The sequence below is a fragment of the Heptranchias perlo genome, chromosome 31, assembly GCF_035084215.1.
Source record: "Heptranchias perlo isolate sHepPer1 chromosome 31, sHepPer1.hap1, whole genome shotgun sequence".
Lineage (NCBI taxonomy): Eukaryota > Metazoa > Chordata > Chondrichthyes > Hexanchiformes > Hexanchidae > Heptranchias > Heptranchias perlo.
Window position 1 is genome coordinate 11217172 of NC_090355.1, and position 27902 is coordinate 11245073.

Below are 27902 nucleotides of genomic sequence, written 5' to 3' on the forward strand. Positions count from 1 at the left end.
TACTTTCGACCTGATCTCACATGGTCTTCAGAATTGTTTTTGCTGCACTTTTCTTTCCTTATGTGCAGAGCAGCATCTTTTCCTCTTAAACTGTTCTTCCATGAAAACTGCAAGTGTGCTTTTAGATTTTGAAGTAAGCTTATCATCCCCCCCCCCTCCAAATCTGTTAGCTCTATTTCTCGAGTTCCTTATGTAATGATATCAGCAGAGTGCAAGAATGGTTTTTGAAGAGGAACTGTAATCTTCACACAATCCAAGCAAGATCTGGGCACACATAGGAGCCTCTCAATTGTCAAATAGATATTTTGTGTAGGGTTCCCCTGCAATGACATCATGATGTTCTGTACCATTGACACCATGATGGAGATTGTGGCAAGCACATGGAACATATATTGACGCTCTGTATCTAGTTGTGAATCTGTGACAGCAGGAGAATTGCTTACAGACCTACGGGATTTGAGGAAGGCAGGGAAGGACGAGAAAGCGATGCTTGTGATCAATATAAACCTTAGCGGGAGTATCAAAATAGACCATTCTCTTGGGCCTCAAAACCTTTAGTAGCAGGGCTCAACTTTGTTTGTTCACATTTCTCCCTACAAATGGGCCAGTTGTGTTCACAAATTATTTGTAATGACTAGGCAGCACAGTCACGACAATGTTAGAAGGTTGACATCCAGTATGAATCAATTATTGTTGAGCCCTATTGTCTCTAAATTTGTGTTTCTTGTTCAATCTGCAGGGCAGGTTTGTTAACTGGGAAGCACTAAACAAAATGTCAATCTATGTTCCAACCACCCTGCCCCTCTCATTGATGATTTATCCTGCATTGTGACAATTTTTCTTTTTGAATAGACTCGATAGACTATTTGCTGTAGTGCGCTGTGTAAGCAGAATCTGTTTGCTGAACAAAATACACTGTTTGCTGTGAGTCCTGCCGTAAGTCCTGCCCCACTTCTAACTCATTGGCTGACACAGTGCAACTCATTGGCTGACACTGTGGTCTCAGTAGACACTTTGATTTTATTTAACCACCATCTCTGTTGGAAGGGCAGAAGCATTGAACAATCGGCAGAGTACTCCCACCTGAATGAATCTAAAGATAAGACCAGCACCTAACATGGATCTCATTCCCCAGGTGTCACTGCGGCCAGAGAAGGGTTGGGTTGTTTGTTGTAGGGAAAGGAGTCCTTCTGAGTGTAACTCAACGGAATTTTAATTGGCTTCACTCTATCATTTATTGATTAAAGACATCACATAACTCCAGTGACTTTACCAAGTAGTCATGTTTTGGTATCTGCCTCCTTTACATAAACAACATTTCAGTGAGCAAGTGGTCAAACTATGGAAGAGGTGGAAACGGTTAGTATTAATTCATTCAAATGCAAATTAGATAGATTTCTTTCAGGAAATAACATTTTGGTGTAGACTAATTCATAGGGTTTGATTGCTATGATTAGCCAATGACTCCATTATCACTGTATCATGTGACTACCAGGATGGTAGAATGATGTGGAGATGCCGGTGATGGACTGGGGTTGACAAATGTAAACAATCTTACAACACCAAGTTATAGTCCAACAATTTTATTTGAAAATCACAAGCTTTCGGAGGCTTCCTCCTTCGTCAGGTGAATGTCAGGAAATCCTTGAACCTTTCGCATTTATATTCAGAGAACAATACCTGGTGATTACAGATAATCATTCCAACTGCCCGTTGTCAAGGCAATCAAAGTGTTCATACAGAGAGGTGTTACCTACAGGACCACCGAATATACAAACGGCCAGAACACAAAACAGAGAGAGAGAGAGAGAGAGAGAGAAACATCCGAAAGGAAGAGAAAGACTGAAAATGACCCGTTGAGTTAAAAACAGATAACTTTTATTCGCTGGTGGGGTTACGTGTAGCGCGACATGAACCCAAGATCCCGGTTGAGGCCGTCCTCATGGGTGCGGAACTTGGCTATCAATTTCTGCTCGACGATTTTGCGTTGTCGTGTGTCTCGAAGGCCGCCTTGGAGTACGCTTACCCGAAGATCAGTGGCTGAATGTTCTTGACTGCTGAAGTGTTCCCCGACTGGGAGGGAACCCTCCTGTCTGGCGATTGTTGCGCGGTGTCCGTTCATCCGTTGTCGCAGTGTCTGCATGGTCTCGCCAATGTACCATGCTCCGGGGCATACTTTCCTGCAACGTATGAGGTAGACAACGTTGGCCGAGTCACAGGAGTATGAACCATGTACCTGGTGGGTGGTGTCCTCTTGTGTGATGGTGGTATCTACCATCACACGAGAGGATACCACCGGAGCGGAGAAACTACGCCATGTTCTCCGCAGCCTTCAACATGTCATCATTGACGACGAACACCTCGCTAAGGCTATCCCCACACCTCCACTACTCGCCTTCAAACAGCCACCCAACCTCAAACAGACCATCGTTCGCAGCAAATTAACCAGCTTTCAGGAGAACAGAGTCCACGGCACCACACAACCCTGCCACTTCTGCAAGACATGCCAGATCATCGACACAGATACCACCATCACACGAGAGGACACCACCCACCAGGTACATGGTTCATACTCCTGTGACTCGGCCAACGTTGTCTACCTCATACGTTGCAGGAAAGGATGCCCCGGAGCATGGTACATTGGCGAGACCATGCAGACACTGCGACAACAGATGAACGGACACCGCGCAACAATCGCCAGACAGGAGGGTTCCCTCCCAGTCGGGGAACACTTCAGCAGTCAAGGACATTCAGCCACTGATCTTCGGGTAAGCGTACTCCAAGGCGGCCTTCGAGACACACGACAACGCAAAATCGTCGAGCAGAAATTGATAGCCAAGTTCCGCACCCATGAGGACGGCCTCAACCGGGATCTTGGGTTCATGTCGCGCTACACGTAACCCCACCAGCGAATAAAAGTTATCTGTTTTTAATTCAACGGGTCATTTCAGTCTTTCTCTTCCTTTCGGATGTTTCTCCCTCTCTCTCTCTCTGTTTTGTGTTCTGGCCATTTGTATATTCGGTGGTCCTGTAGGTAACACCTCTCTGTCTGAACACTTTGATTGCCTTGACAACGGGCAGTTGGAATGATTATCTGTAATCACCAGGTATTGTTCTCTGAACATAAATGCGAAAGGTTCAAGGATTTCCTGACATTCACCTGACGAAGGGGGAAGCCTCCGAAAGCGTGTGATTTTCAAATAAAATTGTTGGACTATAACTTGGTGTTGTAAGATTGTTTACAGGATGGTAGAAGGTGAACTAGGCGGACCCTGGTCTTTTTTCGTCTAGCAAGTCCTATGTTCCTATAATTGCAGCTCTTGTCTCTCTGTCTCTATGGGAGTCACTTTCAATTCCAGAGTACATTTTCTAAACTGTCATACAGAGTACTGAGGGGGCAAGTCTCCCAGCAGAGGTGTGCTTTCTTCATGCATTGCTCAAGCATGACCCTCAGTGGGTTATCTAAACAAGGAGAAACGCTGCGTATTTTTGGGGATGTTCGATAAGAAAGTGGAATTATGGGGTGAGATTGCATGGCCCAGAAACGCCAGTCATAATGCACCTTTCATTAACAGCACAGCTTGCTTTAATTGGCTTTACTGGTCAACCAGAACAGAGCAAGTGAATCAGTTTTTGCACTTATGGATAAAATATTCTACATTTCAATCCCCCAATTTACATGAACGTGGCCAGTAGGAGGGTTGCTGTGAACTAATTTGAATTATTCCCCCAAACTATAATTGTGCTGCTGGGCGCTTTTTGGCATTACGAGAAATTCACCTTCCTTACATTTAACTGAAATCCGAGTGAAAGCACTGGAACATTCATTGTCTCTAGGCATGGAGATTCTATGGTATTAGTCAATATTTTTGTTTCGGGGCTGAAAATACCATTGCAATGACATTTAATTGATTGGTCAATGTCTTTCACAGTTCAAGGAGGCACAGTAGAAAACCTCCACAAAGTGGCCACTATGCTTTACTGTAATTCTGTTGTATATTCGGAGGATAATGACTGGAGGATAATGTGCCCAATTGGACAAATTGGATCAAAGTCAAAAGATGGAAAGTTTTTTTTTATTCGTTCATGGGATGTGGGCGTCGCTGGCGAGGCCGGCATTCATTGCCCATCCCTAATTGCCCTTGAGAAGGTGGTGGTGAGCCGCCTTCTTGAACCGCTGCAGTCCATGTGGTGAAGGTTCTCCCACAGTGCTGTTAGGAAGGGAGTACCAGGATTTTGACCCAGCGACAATGAAGGAACGGCCATATATTTCTAAGTCAGGATGGTGTGTGACTCGGAGGGGAACATGCAGGTGGTGTTGTTCCCATGTACCTGCTGCTCTTGTCCTTCTAGGTGGTAGAGGTCGCGGGTTTGGGAGGTACTGTCGAAGAAGCCTTGGCGAGTTGCTGCAATGCATCCTGTGGATGGTACACACTGCAGCCACTGTGCGCCAGTGGTGAAGGGAGTGAATGTTTAGGGTGGTGGATGGGGTGCCAATCAAGCGGGCTGCTTTGTCCTGGATGGTGTCGAGCTTCTTGAATGTTGTTGGAGCTGCACTCATCCAGGCAAGTGAAGAGTATTCCATCACACTCCTGACTTGTGCCTTGCAGATGGTGGAAAGGCTTTGGGGAGTCAGGAGGTGAGTCACTCGCTGCAAAATACCCAGCCTCTGGCCTTATAGAAAGCATCTTATAGAAAGCATTTCAGTATTATAATAAGTTATTCCAGAATTAAACATTTAGACTCAAACTCTTAACTAAATTAGCATCTGGAGAAAAGGATGGGGATCCTGCCCTGCCTTCCAGTGGTGTGTTTTACATGTTTACAGTGCAATCAGTAGGATTTCAGTAAAGTGCAAAGGTGATTTTTGTCAATTTCTGTCCCGTGCCTCTTTGAATTGTGAAAAACATCCCACAGTCAATTCAATTGTTTTGCAGTGGAAAATTGAGGCCGGAAACAAAAATATTGACCGTGTTACCGCTGAGAGTGAAGGAATGTTCCAATGCTTTCACTGAGATTTGACTAGAGCATAAAGGAAGTGAGATTTCCATACTATGAAAAATGCCCTGTGGCACAGTTTTAGATAGTGCCCTTCTAAACTTGGGTTGTGGCTGGAGAGAGCAGTTTGAGCTGAAAACAGAAGTGAGACAACAGGTGTGTCAATAGTGATAATGGTGAGAGCAATCGACATAGAATGACACAGAATTTACTGCACAGAAACAGGCCAGTTGACTCAACAGGTCTATGCCATTGTTTATGCTCCACATGAGCCTCCTCCTACCTTATTCATGATGTGGAGATGCCGGTGATGGACTGGGGTGTACAAATGTAAGGAATCTTACAACACCAGCTAATCGTCCAACAGTTTTATTTGAAAATCACAAGCTTTCGGAGGCTTTCTCCTTCGTCAGGTGAGTGTCACTCACCTGACGAAGGAGAAAGCCTCCGAAAGCTTGTGATTTTCAAATAAAACTGTTGGACGATAACCTGGTGTTGTAAGATTCCTTACATTTCTACCTTATTCATCTCACTGTATCACAATATCCCTCTATTCCTTTCTCCCTCATGTACTTATCTAGCTTCCCCTTGAATACACCTATCTGAGGTGATGAATTAGGAGCTTGTGTATCGGACTTCACGCAGTATTCTCTCTCTCTATTTTGAATTGGTTATTTTCTTTTCCATTGCTCACACCTGTGGACAACGATCCCTGAATATCTTATCTGTTCTTCGCATAGGGTTGCCAACTGTGGTTGAACATATTCTGGGAGGTTTCATCACCTGACCTCCTGCCTCCAACAGCTCCATCTCCATGCTCCTGCCATTGATTGCCCGACACGTCCATCCTCACAGCACACTCCCCTTCCCACGCCAAATGGAAAGCGACCAGACTCTTGGTTATCCGACTGGATAATTCTTGACGATCAATCAAACAGCCATTTTTCCCCATCTCTGATATTTTTTTATTGCGCTCTTTATAAAAAGTATGATTTTTCTTCTGGGTTGCTCATAGCAGTGTCTGGGGGATTAATCTTTCATTCCTGGAGACCCCAGGACAACCTTGGAAGGCTGGCAATCCTATCTTCGCAGGAGTGACAGAGTAACATGTAGTACAAAGACCAGTCGAAAAAAATCTATGTTAAGTCAGAATCATTTACGTAGTGTTTGACATCTGACAACTGGGCTTCTCTTTGGCTGCTTTTATACTGCTTTGGTGTTGCTGCCACTCGATGAGCAGATCTTGCTCGGCTGGTGGCAACGCGAGAGAAAGGCCGGCGGCTGGGAAAATGTAATTTAAAAACCACCTGCCGTAGCAAACATGGCGAGTTCATTGTGGAAAAAAATCTTGTTGTTTTCACTTCTGGTGAAGGAAGCATTTAAATCATGGACTTGTCTTTTCACTTTACAGGTGTTGACTGACCTGCTGTTCATTTCTAGCATTTTCTGCATTTAATGGAGCTTGTTGCAGAGTTGCCGTTGGCTAAGTGAGACCATGGAAGCCAGTCACACAAGTATGTCACGACACCCAATATAAAATCAGCTTTCTTTTAACTTTTTTTAAGTGATGCAGATTCTGTTCACTGTGATTGTTCATTTTCACCAGTGCCAATTAATTACATTTACATTTTAACCAATAGTATTTTTCTCATAATTTAACCAATAGTTTATTCGAATAAGTTTTTCAAGGAGTGTTAAAGTGAGTAGTGAAATGATCAATGCTATGCTTTAAAATTGATATTCCCACACATTTTGAATTTATTTCAAAAAAATTTGTTTAATGGTAAATGCCAGTTTCTGTGTACCAGCTGTTTCAGATGGATGCTCATGAATATCAATGAGCATCAGAAGTAGTGGGACGTTGTTCTATGTTAAAGTCGCCATACCAATGCAAGTTGTTGTACCTGGCACTATATTCAACTAATCCATCCACAACAGCTATATTCCACAACCAGTCACAGAGTACTGATTTTCCATTGACATAATCACATTGTTTTGCATCTCATGCTTGTCATACAACCAGATATTAAAATAAATTCACAAATCGTGGACCTGCTGGCCTATTTCCAGAGATGAGGCTTTTGGCCATGTTCTATGGTTGAGGCCCTCTGGCTATAAAATAATCAGTTTTTTTCTTCTGAAGTGAAAAGTGTACTTCATTAACATTAACTGGAAAGCTGCTGAATAAATGGGAAGTATAGACGCTTACTTTGGAAATCATGCGTCTCATGTTTATTGTGGTGTAACAACAAATAGGTGAGATTTTCATGCTGTGCAATGGAAAACACCCAGCAACACAGCCTGGTTATTTCTTCCAGACGTGATTGTGCCTGAAGACAACACCAGGGTGAAGTACTAAAGGGTACAGCTCTGTCCCGAATGATGAAAGCAATCTCAAATGATGAAGTAACAGGAACACATGGGAAGTGTTTTGGCACATTAAAGTGTGTTGGTTTTAAGTAGAGGTTTGATGGCAATGTCCTTATAACACCACACACTGAGTCAGCCAACTGACAACAATGTAACAAATGCCTGTGGGTTTGGGGTCCAGAGCTGCCACCCACAGTAGGTAATTGTCCTCATTGCTCTCTCTGCCTAACTGTATTTTAAAGAAATTTCCTCTCATAGGTTCACTATATATTACAAAGGTCACAAAATTACGATAGTTTCCAGTTGTGGTATTAAAACACTTGTAGAAGGTACAAGTTAGTTTCTTGTTAGAGGGGGAGGAAAGCAAAAATATTGCTCAATCAAGGCTGAGATTGATAGATTTTTGGACTCTGGGGGAATCAAGGGGTGTGGGGATCAGGCGGGAAAGTGGAGTTGTGGTCAAAGATCAGCCATGATCTTATTGAATGGTGTAGCAGGCTCGAGGGGCCGTATGGCCTACTCCTGCTCCTATTTCTTATGTTCTTATGACATGTTCAAGATCATCAGTTTTCCGAACGATGCTCCTGACTAGAGGTTGAAACTCTTTCACAAAAAATGGGCACATACCTATTTTTGTCCATAATTTATGTGCCGATAAAATTGCATTTTCGAAAATCACATTTGAAAGCTGCATGTTCCCACAACTTTGTTTGCAAGTTGTTAAAAGAGAAGTTTAAACCAAGATGTTTGTTCACTGAAAATAAATTGCAGTGCTAGTTTCCCACTAGGTGGAGTGCCAGCTTGTGTGGAGTTTGAAGTCAGTTCCTGTTTGCTTCATAATTATTGTTTGAATAAAGTTAATTGTTGTTGTTTGAATGTCAGTCTTTGGGCTGGATTCCAAACCAGACAGTTGGAAATTTAAATCCTAATCTCAGCTGGGCCTCCTGCCCTCATTGCTTCATTCTGGGCCAGGCTGCTACAGTGAGGTCCTGATCTTAGTATTGACACTTAGAAAGAAAGACTTGTATTTATATATATATAGTTCCTTCACGACCTCAGGACGTCCCAAAGCACTTTACAGCCAATTAAGTACTGATAAGTGTAGTCACTGCTGTAATGTAGGAAATGCAGTAGCCAATTTATGCACAGCACGGTCCCACAAACAGCAATGTGATAATGACCAGATAACCTGTTTTAGTGATGTTGGTTGAGGGATAAATATTGGCCAGGACACTGGGGAGAGCTCCCCAGCTCTTCTTCGAAATAGTGCCATGGGATCTTTTACATCTACCTTAGAAGGCAGATGGGGCCTCGATTTAACGTCTCATCTGAAAGACAGCACCTCCCTCAGTACGGCACTGTGTCATCCGAGATTTTGTGCTCAAGTTTCTGGAGTGGTCTTGACCCACCCATTCGAACTCGGAGACAAGAGTGTTACCACTGAGCAACGGCAGACATTTAGTAAAATAAACATGAATTCCAAGTGTTAGTGTCACGTGGCGAGGGTTCAGAAATGTCTTCAAGTTGCGGAAATTTTGTAATATGCACTCTTTGTAGGGTTGTTTAACTTGAGCATCAGGAATCTAACACCATCTTGGTTTTTAAGAGCTTTATCTTGATTTTCCTTTCAGCTCCATGCCGCTGCCATAATGAACAGGTGTCATGAATTCAGGCCTGCTGTGGATTCCATCTTGGATTCAGTGGCGATAGTCACTCCCATAAGGTGTCTGTGTCTTACATTTATGGGAGTTGACCCTACGCTGGCTGATATCTGCTTGTATGGTAGTGGGATCCAGGGCAGTAACAGTAAAAGCCCCTTGTGATCTGAACCGGATATCCATGCCATTTGCATTTGTTTCTTCAATAAGGCGGACCGAGTTAACTCTAGATGAGGCGAAGTTTGGTTTGAACGGAAAACTGCTTTATTCCATGGTAAGGATACGATTGCGTATTTACACAAAATAAAGCACACGCTACCATTTTAGTGCGTTGTCTTATTCAAATTAAACAGTATAATCTCTCTGCATTCTGTCTCACAATCCTGGGCCAGGACCTCCCCTCAGCCTTTTGCTGCCTGTCTACCTATCCATGTAGTATCCGCTTTACCAAATGCCAGACTGCCTTTTTGATGTCTGCATTCTGATTTTTAAACGCCTCTCTAATTCTGTCAGAAGCCCCCCTCTCAAGCTAACAGAGATCAAAGGGCTTTCCAACACATCGGTGAGAGGTGCCTTTCGGAATACCAAGACAAAGTGATGAATCATTTATTGTTAGGTGTCTGGGAGAAGCAACTTCCGGTTAGGATATTAATCATCTTTTGTCTATTGTAAACAATTTTACAACACCAAGTTATAGTCCAGCAATTTTATTTTAAATTCACAAGCTTTCGGAGGCTTCCCCCTTCGTCAGGTGAACGATGTGAAATGAAATCCTCGAAATGAAATGGCATTTATAATTCACAGAACAATGCTTGGTGAGTACAGACAGTTTTTTCAACTGCCCGTTGCCAAGGCAATCAGTGTGCAAACAGACAGGTGTTACCTGCCAGGTCTCACAGAATATACAAATCACCAAAAAAAAAACAACAAACAAAAAAAAAACAGAGATAGAGAGGTAGAAACATAGAAAAGACAGCAACTGACCCGTTATATTAAAAACAGATAACATTTGTTCGCTGGTGGGGTAACGTGTAGCGTGACATGAACCCAAGATCCCGGTTGAGGCCGTCCTCATGGGTGCGGAACTTGGCTATCAATTTCTGCTCGACGATTTTGCGTTGTCGTGTGTCTCGAAGGCCGCCTTGGAGAACGCTTACCCGAAGGTCGGTGGATGAATGTCCATGACTGCTGAAGTGTTCCCCAACTGGGAGGGAACCCTCCTGTTTGGCGATTGTTGCGCGGTGTCCGTTCATCCGTTGTCGCAGCGTCTGCATGGTCTCGCCAATGTACCATGCTCTGGGGCATCCTTTCCTGCAACGTATGAGGTAGACAACGTTGGCCGAGTCACAGGAGTATGAACCATGTACCTGGTGGGTGGTGTCCTCTCGTGTGATGGTGGTATCTGTGTCGATGATCTGGCATGTCTTGCAGAGGTTACCGTGGCAGGGTTGTGTGGTGTCGTGGACGCTGTTCTCTTGAAAGCTAGGTAATTTGCTGCGAACGATGGTCTGTTTGAGGTTGGGTGGCTGTTTAAAGGCGAGTAGTGGAGGTGTGGGGATGGCCATAGCGAGGTGTTTGTCCTCATTGATGACATGTTGAAGGCTGCGGAGAACATGGCGTAGTTTCTCCGCTCCGGGGAAGTACTGGACGACAAAGGGTACTCTGTTGGTTGCGTCCCGTGTTAGTCTCCTGAGGAGGTCTATGCGATTTTTTGCTGTGGCCCGTCGGAACTGTCGATCGATGAGTCGAGCATCAGATCCCGTTCTTACTAGGGCGTCTTTCAGCGTCTGTAGGTGTCCATCGCGTTCCTCCTCGTCTGAGCAGACCCTGTGTATTCGCAGGGCCTGTCCATAGGGGATGGCCTCTTTGACGTGGTTAGGGTGGAAGCTGGAAAAGTGGAGCATCGTGAGGTTGTCCGTGGGCTTGCGGTAGAGTGAGGTGCTGAGGTGCCCGTCTTTGATGGAGATTCGTGTGTTCAAGAAAGAAACTGATTCTGAGGAGTAGTCCATGGTGAGCTTGATGGTGGGATGGAACTTGTTGATGTTATCGTGTAGTCTCTTTAGTGATTCCTTGCCGTGGGTCCATAGAAAGAAAATGTCGTCGATGTATCTGGTGTATAGTGTTGGTTGGAGGTCTTGTGCAGTGAAGAAGTCCTGCTCGAACTTGTGCATGAAAATGTTGGCGTATTGGGGTGCGAATTTGGTCCCCATGGCTGTTCCGTGTGTTTGGGTAAAGAACTGGTTATCGAAGGTGAAGACATTGTGATCCAGGATGAAACGGATGAGTTGTAGGATGGCGTCTGGAGATTGGCTGTTGTTGGTGTTGAGTATTGATGCTGTCGCAGCGATGCCGTCATCGTGGGGGATACTGGTGTAGAGTGCCGAGACGTCCATCGTGGTGAGAAGTGTTCCTGGTTCAACTGGTCCGTGGGTACTGAGTTTTTGTAGGAAGTCTGTAGTGTCGCGACAGAAGCTGGGGGTTCCCTGTACGATGGGTTTCAGGATGCCCTCGATGTATCCAGAGAGGTTCTCACACAGGGTTCCGTTGCCCGTCCCCACACCTCCACTACTCGCCTTTAAACAGCCACCCAACCTCAAACAGACCATCGTTCTTTTGTCTAGGTGCTTGTTTAAAAATTCATGAGAATACACATTGCTTTCAAGAACCCCAGCATTAAAAATAAATATTTTTTCCAAATCCTTTCTGTGAGAAAGATGATCAAAATATCCATGGTTGCCCATTGCGTCTGTCCTTACCATTGCATCTTTAGCTCGTTATACTCCATAATGGGCCATTTCCACTATGGAGGAGGGGACGCCTTTAACTTACATTCTTGCACATCTAAGTGAAAATATCTAGGTTTAATGAGTGTGTCTGCTCCTATGGGAAGAGAGTAACCACCTGCATATCAGGGAAACAGAAAATACACTTCTAGAATTTTTTTTTGGGTAGGGGGTTGGTGATAGAAGAGGTTGCAGAGATGGGGAGGGGTGGCACAAGGATTAGAATTTTACATTTGAGACATTGGGAGAACAGGGGCGTGATTTTGACTTGGAGCCGGGAAGAGAGCAAAGGGACAAGATTTTCGGGCACGAAACCTGGAAGTAAAGTTGGCAGGTCGGAATGTGCGATGGCGACCGAATTGAATGATTGAAACTTTACTTCCGGATTTCGCGCCTGGCAAGCACCTGATTGACAGTGGGAAAGCAGCCGGGTAGAAATCAGCGTCCTCAGGGGTTTGATGGGGAATGGGCCGATCGCGAGGGAAGAAGATGAGAAGTTGCGATCGGGGGGTGGGGGGGATCTTGGACATGGGTGGGAGGTTTTGGACATCGGTGGGAGGTTTTGGACATCGGTCGGAGGTTGGCCGATTGCAGGGGTCCAATCGGGGCAGGTAAGCTTGTTGGGCCTGGAGGAAACACTCCTGCTACACCTGGCCCGCAAGCAGGGCAATAAAGCCTCCTTTTACCTGGCGAGATTCATGAGCCTTAGGAGATTCGCCCAGGAGGCATTAAATTTAAAGCTCAGTTAAATTCAATTTAAAAAGCGCTACTTAACATCTCTCAATGATGTTAATTGCCCCGCTATATACCCGCCCGCCGGCACTAATGGGGTGCAACTTCGGTCAATGCGTTCCTTGCGTGCATCCAAACGCACCTGGAAATGAGCGCATTGGAGCGGGGTTACGATCTAAAAAGCTGTTATTTTTAGGTCAATGAAGATGTGAGTGATGGCCAAGCGGGCAGGACTTGCTGTGGGCTAGGATACAGGGAACAGAGTTCAGTCGGATCTGAAATTTATGGAGGGTGGAGGCTGGGAATTTTGGTTGCCCTATTTATAGAGTGTAGTTCAAACTCCACCAAACTGATTTTTTTTCTGGTAAGTGAAAACTTTGCAACAGCTTTTTGTCTGCACCCATTCATTTTTCTCATGTCAACCAAATATATTTATCTCTTGATATCTATTTAGTGAACTCTTTGTTTGCTGAAGCTATACATTTTTGTCACGTTTGCAGCCCAAATTAAACACGAGGCACCTTCAATGTAACATACTGCCGAACTCAAAATACTTGCATTTATATTGCACCTTATCGCATCAGAAATTCTCAAAATGCTCCACACAATGAATTAATTTTCAAGTGCAGCAGCCACTGTGCACTATCATTGGCCTATAAACAATAGTGAGCTCTGCGATCAGTCATTTTTAGTGCTATTGGTTGGAGAAGGAGGTTTTTTTTCTGGAACACTGGGACCTTTTGACAAGGCAACAATCGACTAAATTTACAAGTTAAAGGTATTGACTGTGTGAATCAGTCACAGCAAAAGTTCATACTGTAATATTTTTCAACCATTGTTTTAAAGGGGCACTTTCTCTATAAAATGTGCCTTGCAAATATTTCTTTCATATGTTTATAAGCACGCAGGCCTGGAGCTACCGCATGATTTACACCCTGTTATCAGCTTAATCTGGGCGGAATCGAATGAAATAGCGCTAACGATCGTGGAATTTTATGCGTAAGTGAGTTGCACCCATAACCATTTTGCACTGGAGTATCCGTGATCTTTTACGAGGTTCGAAAGTCCAATTGCCCAAAGTAGTCCTTGCCCACAAAACCGGCCACCTCCCCAGGTCGGAATGCTGATTTTCTGCCGATTGCGCCTGTTCGGGGGTGTTCATCACATGCGCCCAGAAGCTTGGGTGCACAGGCACCCGCGGTGACGTGAATCCAGCGTTAATCACCTGGCCTGTAGTGACAAGTAGTCAATTGAAGCCTGATCCAGATCTGATTCTCCTGCTGCACTGCAATTACTTTAAATTACTTTAAGCAGTCAATTGAAGCCACGCAGGTGTATCCTGCTCGACTGCAGTAATTAGTTAATTGAAGACAACAGTGACCAGCAGTCATTTGAAGCCAATTAAAAAGTAAGAGCAAAAGCATTGTATCAGTCAATTGATGTCCCCTGTTTAAAAAGTTGAAGAATGACTCGTTTCCTGGCAATCCCACTCTTTGTGATGCTGGAGGATGCTGTTCCAGTCAGGAATCTATTACGCTGCTTGATTGCGCTGATTAATGGGCGATTTTACATTCGGACTTACGCTAATGAGTTTATACAGAAACTTCAGCGTAACTTCATCTCAGCAAAACTGGCGCCTTGTCCAGCGTATTCTGGGTGTGTTTTGCCAATTGCACTGTAGCAGAAACTCCACGCCAAGATGGTAATGGAAATCACAATGAAGTCATTGTTGTCTCAGGTGCAAGTGATTGTCACTTTGATGCAAAGAGCACGCGGGTTCTTCTGGCTGCTGCATTCCCCTGCATTGCAACAGTGACTGCACTTCAGAAAGTACTTAATTGGCTGTAAAGTGCTTTGGGATGTCCTGAGGTAGTGAACGGCACTGCATAAATATGAGTTATTTCTTTAATTGATGTGGAAGGAAATTACAGCCCCTAACATCACTGGTGCTTCAATCTTTGCAGTTATGCTATTCTTCGGAACACCAGTAATTATTAATCTGGGTTGCTAAAGCAAGTATTCTGCTGCATCAGGTTTTCTCTGGGTCACATGCAGAAAGTAAGCAGTGTGCAGAATTTGTACCTCAGGCTATTTAATTCAATTGAAAACAGCACCTTAATAGGCTGTTGATGTGTGCAAGAGTTGGCGTGCGACATGTGCTGATGTCTTTGGATGAAATCAGGTGCAGGATTGACAATTAATTATTTAAAGAGGCTGCGTTGTTTTGGAAAAAGAAACAAAGCCGTACTCAACAATACAATGTCATCCAGTTGCAGAGCTTTTACAGTAAGGTCTTTTTTTAATGACTACTAGTGACAAACTTGGATTTTAGCAGGTTAAAGGCTTATGTCAGTGTGATCTTATGAAGTGGCTGCTTGGTGATGCTGGCTGCTGAAGGAACTGAACCAGCACAACCAGCGAAGCCCCGCAAGAGAGCGACCCAGAACAAGTGGTTCAATGACCGTGTGTTGAATACCAGTGCTGTTTTGGGACAGATCAAGGATGTTCTGAGTTAATAGCATGAATAACAATAGAAAGAAGTCCACTTGGATCAGGAATGGGTTTGTTTTTATGTGTTTGGTTATTTGAAAGTTGCTTCTGGTCATTTTCATATTCCTCTCCCCAAACAAATTAAATTACTTGTCAGTGTGTCGTAGTTGATATACCAAAAGAGTAGCAGAATTATTTATTTTTTTCACTCTTGTGTAATTCAGGTGAAAGGTTAAGGTCCAAAATGCAGGACACAACAACAGGTGAAAAGATTAAAAATCAGGATTTTCAATTTAATGCATTGGAGGCCGGAAGTCCAGTGTACGTCAGCGAGGACAGGGGTGATAGGTTAGCGGGACTTTATCTGGGATGTGCAAGAGCGATCTTGCGGAGCCGGATGATGGCAAAGAAGCATCGGAAGAGGGTAGAATGATGAACCGTGTCGAACACCGCAGAGAGATCGAGAAAGATGAGGAGGGCTAATGCCAATGCCCATAGTCACAGTTTATGGGGATGTAGTTTATGAATTTGGTTCAGGCTATCTTGGTGCTGTAAAAAGGGTGGAAGCCATACTGAGGGATTTGAACAAGGAATTATAGGAGAGATGGACTGGCAGGTGATGCCATGTTCGAGGACCTTAGAAAGGAAAGGGAGTTTGGAGATGGGTTGTAGTTGGTGAGGACGGACGGATCAAAGGTGAGTTTTTTGAGGAGGGGGGATAACGGAGGTTTTGAAGGGAAGAGAGAAAGTATCTGAGGAGAGAGAACCATTGATATTGTCAGCTTGCATGGTTCTGGAAATAGGACATGGGAGATCGGGAGCTGAGTGGGAAGGAGATCGAGGCAGGAGGAGAAAGCAAGTTCACGCTTTCCTTCTCCTGGATCTTGGAGAAGGCAAGCGAGAACTGGGAGTGAAGCTGCAGAGACAGGGATTTAGGGCTAGAATGGGGAGGAGACTGGAAGGGGTTTGGGAACTGGGCCACGTAAGGGAAGGACGTGGCAGAGGCAGCTGCACAAATGCTCCAGTACTTGATGACAAAGAAATTCATGAACTCTTTGCACTTGGTGTTTGGAGTGAGAGTGGAGTGGGCCAGGGAGACGGGTTTAAGGAGGTGATTTAACATAGGAAAAAGGAGCCTGAGGTTATCCTTGCCTTCCAGAATGATCCAGACTTGAGGGAGCAAAGATGAGGCCTGTATCAGGAGATGTTAAAGGGAACATTTCTATACAAAGGAGAACAGACTTACAGAAAGAGTGGGCTTGTTGGGCCACATGGCTGTTCCTATTCCTAAAAATTCTTATGATTTCCCTTAATTTCCTTAATTATCCTTCTCCTGAATTGGCCTAGTTGGCTCCTGAAAGGAAGCCCATGATAGTACAAAATGTACAGCAAAATATTTAGATTTAACCATATATACAGACCTATCTTCTAGTGTATTTCAATGAAGCACTTCAGATACAATAAGCTGGTGAAACATCAGCTGTCATTGTGTATCCCTGACATAAGGGTATTTAGAGCTGGCATGTCTGACTGGATCTATTTGCAGTATTCTGTCATTATCAATTGCCAGGGAATGTTTCAAAGCATTTTTAACTTTTGAGATACAGAGATATTTACATAGATAGGCTCTGAGCATTGTAATATATTTTAGAAATAAATTAAAGAGGACAGCTTCCATGTCAAAATTCCTGGTAGGTTTTAGACTCCACATTGAGAGCAGCTCGCTCATAAATATCAATGCTAATCATTTTCTTTTTGCTGTTAGTTGCTAGGTCTTCTATTATTAATAATGTTATCACAGAAATGTTTTTTTTCTTTTGTAAAAATTGGGGGTAGAGATGCCATTTAAAAAATATTTATTTGGACACATTGACCCTGATATTTGTGGGGAGGCGGGGAGGGTACGGGGGAGGCCGAGAACAACCAAAGAACCTGGCAAGGCTGGGGACGCAGAGGTCCTGGCAAACTTAATGGCAGGGCCTCATTGACGTTCTTTAGCTCTGTTCCCTGCCCGGCAGCCGGCTAAATGGACAGCCTGACAGGCGGGCGGGAGGGAACACCAGGGGCAGAAGGCCGCAGCCAGGGACTGTAAGGGATAGTCCCCCGTAATCGGGAGTTCGGAAGGCCTGGCATTTGGGAGCAGGGAGAGAGCCCGCGATCGGGAGGTGCTGGGGTGGGGGGAGGGAGGAGAACCCGTGATCGGGAGTGGGGGGGAAGAGAGCCCGTGATCGGGAGTGGGGGGGAAGAGAGCCCGTGATCGGGAGTGGGGGGGAAGAGAGCCCGTGATTGGGAGTGGGGGGAAGAGAGCCCGCGATCGGGAATGGGGGGAAGAGAGCCCGCGATCGGGAGTGGGGAAGGGGAAGAGAGCCCGCGATTGGGAGGCGGGGGGGAAGAGAGCCCGCGATCGGGAGGGGGGGGAAGGGAGCCCTCGATCGGGAAGGGGGGGACGAGAGCCCCTGATCGGGAGGATTGGTGGGGGGTCGTCAATTGGGCTGGCAATGTGGGGGAGGCTAGTGATTGGGGCTGGAAGAGGCCAAAGGCTACCTTGAGGAGTTGGGGAGAGCACTCCTGCTCCTCCTGGATCACAAGGAGTGCTGAAACAAGCATTTAACTTGTTGAGCTGGCAGCTCCTGCCTCCCTATCACTGCCGTGTTTTCCGACCCCTGGGAAACTCGTCCAGCAACAGTCAATTTTAAATCGGGCTCGCAATTGCACTGTGGGAGCCCGATTTAATTTTGTTCATGATTGTCAGGCGCCCCGATATCCACCGCTGTAAAAAAGGTGGCATGCGTGGCGCGTTGGGGTCGCGTTCCCCGTATTTTCCTCTTTAACCCCCTCCTCCCCCAGACCCTCTCCCGCCCTTCGTGGGGGAGTTAATATCGAGGCCATTGTTTTCACATGATCACTCATGAGAGACATCTCATTTGACAGAGTAAGAATGATCAAAATAGCCTTTAATCATTTCATTGCCATATTTGGGTTTTAATTTTTTTTAAGACCCTTTATGTTCCCATCTGCCTGGCCTAACTCCTGCAGCCTGCTCCCAAGAAGATGGAGGCAAAACCTGCGCACAGGACGTTTGTTAGAATAGGACTTCTGTTTACTTTGTAAAAGTTATGAAAGAGATGCTATTTTTAAAAAAAATTATTGTCTCGACAATCAAGATTTCATATGCCCCCTCATAAGAGGCAAATACTATAGAATCATAGAAATGTAAGCACAGAAGGAGACCGTTTTAGCTCATCATATATGTGTGCATCCTTCGTACGGTTTGAAACCTTGTCGGCTATTCAAAGTACACATTTGATGTTGACTTAATTATGAAATGTGTCTCAGGCAACGAAGGCAACATCAGCTTTTATTGCGGTGGTTGTATTGGTGAGGTGGCCCAAGGTCTAGAAGCTGTCTGCAAAGAGAGAAATGAAAAGGGAACAGCAGAGACCATGGAGTGACTTTCTTGTTGCTTTTTCTCTGGTGGTCTCCATGCCAGTCTCCACACTCCAGCTGACAACAATCCCCAACTCATCCAAAACTTTGCTGCCCACATTCTGTTCGACACTAAATCAAGCTTGTCCACCATCCCTGTCCTTGCCAACCACCAATTGCTCCTCTTTCTCCAATGCATTCAGTTGGACACCCTGATCTTTTACAACTCTCTCTGCAGTATTATTCACCCTAATTCGAGAACATCCTCCAACCCTATATCTTAAACAATCTCTTCAGCCTTCTAACTCTAGCCTCTTGTACATCCTCCCCTCCCTCCACCGATAGCTGTCTCTGCTCTTCCCTCTGGCACTCCTTCCTTTAACCCCTCTGTGTTGCTATTTTTCTCTCCATCTTCAAAACCTATCTCTACAACCATGCTTTCAGTCATCTTCCCTAACTGCTATTTCTGTTCGGTATCCGTTTCTCCCCTGTGAAGGGTCTTGGGAGCTTTATTACATTCAAGGCACTAAATGGAAGTTGATGTTGCTGTTCTTATTTCTGTGGTAACAGCACTCTGTGCTCATCTGTCGACCTCCAGTGACCTATCCTTTCCTACTAATGACTCTGTACTTTGTATCTGTTCTTAATGATGATGTTGAGGACTGTTGCTTTTGTGTAGAGAATGCCCTCTACGATATTGCCAGAGAGCATGAGTTGTAATTAGAGCTACAGCATCAGGGAAAAAGGCTGTTGCATGGCACAGATTAACCCTCCCCAATTTGTAAAATTGATTGTTTTTTTGGAGATCAACCTCATGGTGTGGACAACACAGATGTTGGAGAATCAAATGAACGGCTTTTTTTTTCTTGTTAACCGTGCTTTGCAGTATTTGTTGGGACTGCCTCAATTTCTCACATTACCTATCTGGAATAACAATTGTGTATTGCTTTTTACTTGAAGGGATTTCTCTGTTCACCTGATTTTAATCCTTATTTGCCAGATGCCAGACACTGAAGAAACAAAAAGACATTGGACTCTGCAGCTTTAATCCCAGGTGGTTTCAGCACTCCCAGCAACTGTATTCCTGCACTCAGTTGAAGGGTTCTTGCCATCCTTGAAAAAAAATTGACAAACAATTTTTATTTGTGGAATACTTAATGTAATGACACAGTCTGTGACAAATTGTATGTGAAGCTTAGCTCTTCTTTAGAAGCAAAGATGGTTCTCTTTTCAACCTGAAAAGATATTTTTTAGAACTTTGTAAATGGCAAAGGAATTCAATTAATTAAAAACTTCAAGTAATTTGTTGATCTTTGAACACCCCACCATTAACATTTAGAGAAGTAATTTCTAAAGTTGGGCAAAGGAACAAAAAATTGTATTTGGTCTGAGATCCTTCTGGACTCTTATTGTCAGCGATATTGCAATGTGCACTTTTCAGTGTTGTACACTGCAGTCTGTAGAAGCTGGTCTACTCTGCTTGTTTCAATAAATTATTTTTTTGTAAAAATAAACATCTCAAAAGGCATGAAGATTTTGAAAAAAAACTGTTACTCTAAGCCCCCTGGATATTTTGCCATTTTTTGTATTTTAATTCATTCATGGGAAGTGAGCGTTGCTGGCAAGGCCAGCATTTATTGCCCACCCCAATTGCCCTTGAGAAGGTGGTGGTGAGCCGCCTTCTTGAACCGCTGCAGTCCGTGTGGTGAAGGTACTCCCGCAATGCTGTTAGGTCGGGAGCTCCAGGATTTTGACCCAGCGACGATAAAGGAACGGCGATATATTTCCAAGTCAGGATGGTGTGTGACTTGGAGGGGAACGTGCAGGTGGTGGTGTACCGATGCGCCTGCTGCTCATGTCCTTCTAGATGGTTGAGGTCGCGGGCTTGGGAGGTGCTGTCGAAGAAGCCTTGGCAACTTACTGCAGTGCATCTTGTGGATGGTACACACTGCTGCCACGGTGCGCTGGTGGTGGAAGGAGTGAATATTTAAGGTGGTGGATGGGGTACCCTTCAAGCGGGCTGCTTTGTCTTGGATGGTGTCGAGCTTCTTGAGTGTTGTTGGAGCTGCACTCATCCAGGCAAGTGAAGAGTATTCCATCACACTCCTGACTTGTGCCTTGTAGATGGTGGAAAGTCAGGAGGTGAGTCACTCGCCGCCACACGATACCCAGCCTCTGACCTTTTGTAGCCACAGTATTTATATGGCTGGTCCAGTTAAGTTTTTGGTCAGTTGTAACCCCCAGGACATTGATGGTGGGGGATTCAGCGATGGTAATGCCATTGAATGTCAAGGGGCGATGGTTAGACTCTATCTTGTTGGAGATGGCCATTGCCTGGCACTTGTCTGGCGCGAATGTTACTTGCCACTTATCAACCCAAGCCTGGATGTTGTCCAGGTCTTGCTGCATGCGGGCACGGACTGCATCATTATCTGAGGGGTTGCGACTGGAACTTACACTCTGCAATCATCAGCGAACATCCCCACTTCTGACATTAAGATGGAGGGAAGGTCATTGGTGAAGCAACTGAAAATGGTTGGACGTCTGACACTGCCCTGAGGAACTCCTGCAGCAATGTCCTGGGGCTGAGATGATTGGCCTCCAGCAACCACTACCATCTTCTTCCGTGCTAGGTATGAGACCAGCCACTGAAGAGTTTTCCCCCTGATTCTCATTGACTTCAATTTTACTAGGGCTCCTTGATGCCACACTCGGTCAAATGCTGCCTTGATGTCAAGGGCAGTCACTGTTACCTCGCTTCTGGAATTTCATCTCTTTTGTCCATGTTTGGATCAAGGCTGTAATGAGGTCTGGAGACGATTGGTCCTGGCAGAACCCAAACTGAGCATCGTTGAGCAGGTTATTGATGAGCAAGTGCCGCTTGACAGCACTGTCGACGACACCATCCATCACTTTGCTGATGATTGAGAGTAGACGGAGGGGGTGGTAATTGGTTGGATTGGATTTGTTATGCTTTTTGTGGACAGGACATACCTGGGCAATTTTCAACTTTGTCGGGTAGACGCCTGTGTTGTAGCTGTACTGGAACAGCTTGGCTAGAGGCACGACTAGTTCTGGAGCACAAGTCTTCAGCACTACAGCCGGGATGTTGTCCGGGCCCATCGCCTGTGCTGTATCCAGTGCACTCAGCCGTTTCTTGATATCACAAGGAGTGAATCGAATTGGCTGAAGACTGGCTTCTGTGATGGTGGGGATATCGAGAGGAGGCCGAGATGGATCATCCACTCGGCACTTCTGGCTGAAGTTAGTTGCAGATGCTTCAGCCTTGTCGTTTGCACTCACGTGCTGGACTCTGCCATCATTGAGGATGGGAACGTTCAACAGAGCCTCCTCCTCCAGTTAGTTGTTTAATTGTCCATCACCAGTCATGACTAGCTGTGGCAGGACTGCAGAGCTTTGATCTGATCTGTTGGTTGTGGAATCGCTTAGCTCTGTCTATAGCATGCTGCTTCCACAGTTTAGCATGCATGTAGTCCTGTGTTGTAGCATTCATAGGTTGGCACCTCATTTTTAGATATGCTGCTTCTGGCATGTTCTTTTACACTCATCATTGAACCAGGGTTGATCCCTTGGCTTGTTGGTAATGGTCGAGTGAAGGATATGCCAGGCCATGAGGTTACAGATTGTGCTGGAATACAATTCTGCTGCTGCTGATTGCCCATAACGCCTCATGGATGCCCAGTTTTGAGCTGCTGGATCTGTTCTTAATCTATCCCATTTAGCACGGTGGTAGCGCCACATGACACGTTGGATGATGTCCTCGGTGTGAAGACGGGACTTGGTCTCCACAAGGTCTGTGCAGTGGTCACTCCTACCAATACTGTCATGGACAGACGCATCTGCGACAGGGAGATTGGTGGGGATGAGGTCAAGTAGGTTTTTCCCTCGTGTCGGTTCGTTCACCACCTGCCGTGGGCCCTCTCTGACTTTTTTTAAAATTTCTTTTTCTTCTTTTTTTCTTTTCTTTTTTTTTCTCTTCTTTTTCTTTTTTTTTCCTCTTTTTTTTCCCAAATTAGGCCCCCCTTTTATAAGAAGAGGGGGTGTGGGGTGTGCTTACAAACTAAAAACCCAAAGAAACCAAAACCAAGTTTTCAAATTAAAACTTTATTAGCCTCGTCCACCCTCTCTGACTTTAATGTCCTTCAGGACTCGGCCAGCTCGGTCAGTAGTGGTGCTATCGAGCCACTCTTGGTGATGGACATTGATGTCTCCCACCCAGAGTAAATTCTGTGCCCATGCTACCCTCAGTGCTTCCTCCAAGTGGTGCTCAACATGGAGTTGTACTGATTCATCAGCTGAGGGAGGGCGGGAAGTGATAATCAGCAGGAGGTTTCCTTGCCCATGTTTGACCTGATGTCATGAGATTCGGAGTCAATGTTGAGGACTCCATGGGCCACTTCCTCCTGACTGTATATCATTTGCCGCCACCTCTGGTGGGGTCTATCCTGCTGGTGGGACAGGACACACTCAGGGATGGTGATGGAGGAGTCTGGGACATTGACTGAAAGGTATGATTTTGTGAGTGTGGCTATGTCACAGGCTGTTACTTGACTAGTCTGAGGGACAGCTCTCCCAATTTTGGCACAAGTCCCCATATGTTAGTGAGGAGGACTTTGCAGGGTTGACTGGGCTTGGTTTGCCTTTGTCGTGTCTGTTGCTGGGTGGTTCATCCGTTTTTTTAAATTCTTTTTACAACTTTTTGTAGCGGGATTATACAATTGAGTGGCTTGCTAGGCCATTTCAGAGGGTGGTTAAGAATCAACCACATTGCTGTGGATCTGGAGTCACCGGGTAAGGACGGCAGGTTTCCTTCCCTAAAGGACATTAGTGAACCAGATGGGTTTTTATGACAATCCGGTAAGTTTCATGGTCACCATTACTGATACTAGCATTTTATTCCAGATTTTATTTAATTAACTGAATTTAAGTTCCCCAGCTGTCGTGGTGGGATTTGAACTCCGGATTATTAGTCTAGGCATCTGGATTACTAATCCGTAACATAATCACGATGCTACCGTACCCTTATGTGATTTCACCCTTGTGATTTATGGGACGGAGGTGTGCAGTGGTGTTCCCCAGGGGTAGGTGCTGGGACCACTGCTTTTCTCGATATATATTAATAACTTGGACTTGGGAATACAGGGCACAATTTCAAAATTTGCAGACGACACAAAACTTGGAAGGGTAGTTAACAGTGAGGAGGATAGTGATAGACTTCAAGAGGATATTGACACGCTGGTGGCTTGGGCGGTCACGTTTCAGATGAAGTTTAACGCGGAAATATGCGAGGTGATGCATTTTGTTTGGAAAAATGAGGAGAGGCAATATAAACTAGAGGGCAAAATTCTAAAAGGGGTAGAGCAACAGAGGAATCTGAGGGTATATGTGCACAAATCGTTGAAGGTGGCAGGGCAGGTTGAGAAAGCGGTTAAAAAAGCATACGGGGTCCTGGGCTTTATAAATAGAGGTATAGAGTACAAAAGAGTACATAGAGTAACATTCGTGCCAGAAAAGTGCCAGGCAATGACCATCTCCAACAAGAGAGAGTCTAACCACCTCCCCTTGACATTCAACGGCATTACCATCGCCGAATCCCTCACCATCAACATCCTGGGGGTCACCATTGACCAGAAACCTAACTGGACCAGCCATATAAATACTGTGGCTATGGCTACAAGAGCAGGCCAGAGGCTGGGTATTCTGTGGCGAGTGACTCACCTCCTGACTCCCCAAAGCCTTTCCACCATCTACAAGGCACAAGTCAGGAGTGTGATGGAATACTCTCCACTTGCCTGGATGAGTGCAGCTCCAACAACACTCAAGAAGCTCGACATCATCCAGGACAAAGCAGCCTGCTTGATTGGCACCCCATCCATCACCCTAAACATTCACTCCCTTCACCACCGGCACACTGTGGCTACAGTGTGTACCATCCACAGGATGCACTGCAGCAACTCGCCAAGGCTTCTTCGACAGCACCTCCCAAACCCACGACCTCTACCACTTAGAAGGACAAGAGCAGCAGGCACATGGGAACAACACCACCTGCACGTTCCCCTCCAAGTCACACACCATCCCGACTTGGAAATATAGCGCCATTCCTTCATCATCGCTGGGTCAAAATCCTGGAACTCCCTTCCTAACAGCACTGTGGGAGAACCTTCACCACACGGACTGCAGTGGTTCACGAAGGCGGCTCATCACCACCTTCTCAAGGGCAATTAAGGATGGGCACTAAATGCCGGCCTCGCCCACATCCCATGAACAAATAAAAAAAAAAGCAAGGAAGTCATGATAAACATTTATAAAACACTGGTTCGACCACAGCTGGAGTATTGTGTCCTGTTCTGGGCACCACACTTTAGGAAAGATGTGAAGGCCTTAGAGAGGGTGCAGAGGAGATTTACTAGAATGATTCCAGGAATGAGGGATTTGAAGTACATGGATTGACTGGAGAAGCTGGGTTTGTTCTCCTTGGAACAGAGAAAGTTGAGAGGAGATTTGATGGAGGTATTCGAAGCCATGAAGGGTCTAGTCAGAGTAGATAGAGAGAAACTGTTCCCATAGGTGGAATGGTCAAGAACCAGAGGACATAGATTTAAGGTGATTGGCAAAAGAACCAAAGTGACAAGAGGGAAAACTTTTTTACGCAGCGAGTGGTTAGGATCTGGAATGCACTGCCCGAGGCGGTGGTGGAGGCATATTCAATCATTGCCTTCAAAAGGGAACTGGACAAGTACGTGAAACAAAAAAATGTGCAGGGCCACTGGGATAGGGCGGGGGAGTGGGACTAGCTGGATTGCTCGTGCATAGAGCCGGCACGGACTCGATGGGCTGAATGGCCTCCTTCTGTGCCGTGACCTTTCTATGATTCTATATCATGGGCTGCATTGTTCATGCCATCAGATTAGATTTTCGTGCAGTTGCCCTCAGCATAGTCCGTGCTGACCAATTGGCTTTGTATGGTACTGTCCTTCTGGAGACAACACCAGATCTCCGCTCAGTGCACGAGTAACAGGTCCTCTGCCCTAGTGCTCCCTCTGGATGCAGAGAAGGTGTTCAACTGGGTGGGATGACCTTTGGTGATACATTTAGGAAGCAGATTTGAATCGTATACTGCAGACCCATGTCCATTGATTTCAGCTGCCATCTCCCGCTCCTGCTCTCTCGTGATTAGACAAGAATGCCTCTCCTCTTTGCCCTGACTATAAAGCTTCTGGAAGCAGCAACACCACCTTACATTTGTACTGTGCTCTTAACTTGGTAAATGGTCCAAAGGGCTTCCCAGAAGAGAAACCAATGCCAAGCAGTAGTAGAAGAGAAAGGAGAGATGACAGCCTGCTTCACATAAATAATCTCTGAGCCAGTGAATTTTCCTGTTAGAACCTTGTAACAAAACTGTGCTGTGACTTTACAATATGTATGTATTTTTTTCTCTTTTTAACACAAATTGAGTCGTGTCCTTCAACCTTGTGCTGTCACATAGGCAAATTTCTGTCACACGTAAAAATAAAGTACATTTAAAAGAAGAGAAAGATAGCCAGCCATTTTTTAAAAAAAATTCTCACCAGCAGAAAATGACTTTTAATTGACTTCAGGAGACACACCTTTTTAAAAAGAGGTACAAGAAGAAGGCCAGGCTGACCTCTACTTGACAAGGATTTAAGAATTATCGGTCTTTAACATATCTTGTGAAGGCACCTTGTGTGTTTGAAGAGACACACTTCAGTTACACACAGCTGGATTTTAGCAGCAGAATAATACTGTGCGTTACTGGGTGTAAAGTTCCTGTGTTTATAAAACAACATATTCTCTGACCGATCACGAGCTGTGCCACAGGAGAACCACAGGCATATTTTTTTTGAGAATGTCGTAGGAAAGCCAAGGTATACTTTAACAAAATAAAGATGGATGCATAATATTTCCAAATACATAATCAGTGAATTTAATTAGAGCAAAAAATATTTTAGCTGGGCTACTGTATGCTTACAATGTCGTTTAGATCTCATTCAAAATTTTGAATACAGTTCTTATTTACGACGTGTCTCATGAGTTAGATTTGAATTACATGACTTGACATCTGATGGCTCCACAGCCACTATTTGAATTCAGTAAGATGTCCTTTCACATAATTTTTGATATGCATTTGCCACTCTTTTTTATTTAATGATTTTAACAATAAACAAACTATTTATACCCAAAGAATACAAGGAAGCACATCAGGCATCTGTTGGATGCAGTGCCTATTCATTGTGTAGATACAAAATCATAAATCATTTGTGTCTATATTGCTCATGTATTACTTATTTAAATACATCTTCCTTGAGGCAGTGCCCTGGAGATTAACCTTTAATTCCTGGAGACTCCTTGACAATCCTAGAGGGTTGTAACCCTCCGATGAAAGCAGCTTTGCTGCTTTTAACTGTGTTTTATGTTTTTGGCACATGTCAACATCTCGGGAAATCTCACCTGTAGTTTGACAGCTGTGAGAAATGGACACTGTCCCTTATCTCTCCCCCTTCTCTTGTAAGTGCATTATAATATATAAAAGTTGCCCTTGCTCCACTGCTGCTCTGTGCCAGCAGCTCTTATTAAATAGTGAGTGTTTTTTTATTGCTGTAATTTGCTGGCAGTTAATGTTAATTCTCAGCGCATTGTTTGTGGTAGTATAAGTACATATGCATATCAGTACAAGCCAACTGTAAGCCTCATAAAAACTTCAATCGCCAAAAGCAATTTAATTTTTGCTGATCATGACTCATAATAATGATATGGTTGATTGACATCAGATTGATTCAGTTTTACCTCACCCCAAATGTGCTCCACCTCAAATGTTCTGAGTGTGTATTTGCGTATGAATATCGTGCTGTTTCTGGAATACATATTTCACTGTGCATTGATACCTGAACACATTCTCGGGATCTGAAGCTGGAAAAATTGAATTTGCTTGGAACAAGGCATTTCATTTATATCGAGGAGATGTTTTCTGAAGCAGTTCTGTAATGCATTTGCCCAGTCCTTGTGGTGTAGAAACCATCCCATTTATGTTGTGGGGTAATTTATGCCGCAAGCCAGTTAAAACAGTTTGCTTATTCCAACTGTTAACTGCTGCTTCACTGCTGATGGGACCTTCTGCTGCAGGTGGGATGTTTTGTACAGGCCAATGATGATCAAACTGCTCTGCTGGCCTGTGCGAGAGCTACAGCTACTTAATCCACTGCTGACCAAACAAAAAATGTCTGCCAGTGCCTGCAACGACAAGCTTGCCTTGTGTTTATGTTGCTTTTGGATGCAGGTAAAACCATTCCGTTTGTTGGTGCGCTTTGTCTCCGGCAGTAGGGGTGCTACTTTATTTATTTTTCTCGTCTTGCTGCTGGCAAATGGCAATGTTGCAGGGGGCTCCTGCAAAGGGATAGTTAACATA

The 27902-nt window shown here is 44.8% G+C and overlaps 1 protein-coding gene across 4 annotated transcripts in view; it reads left to right on the top strand.

The window, feature by feature from the left end:
* The window catches only part of LOC137300495 (astrotactin-2-like), a 1223335-nt gene that overhangs the window by 20770 nt on the left and 1174663 nt on the right, over positions 1-27902 (top strand). The window contains exon 1 of one of the 4 annotated variants that reach the window (XM_067969578.1): positions 14754-14827. The exons of the other annotated variants lie outside the window; for them this stretch is intronic. The gene's annotated coding sequence lies outside the window, so the exon portion shown is untranslated. Of the gene's footprint in view, positions 1-14753; positions 14828-27902 lie in introns of those variants that run through there. 4 annotated transcript variants of the gene reach the window in all.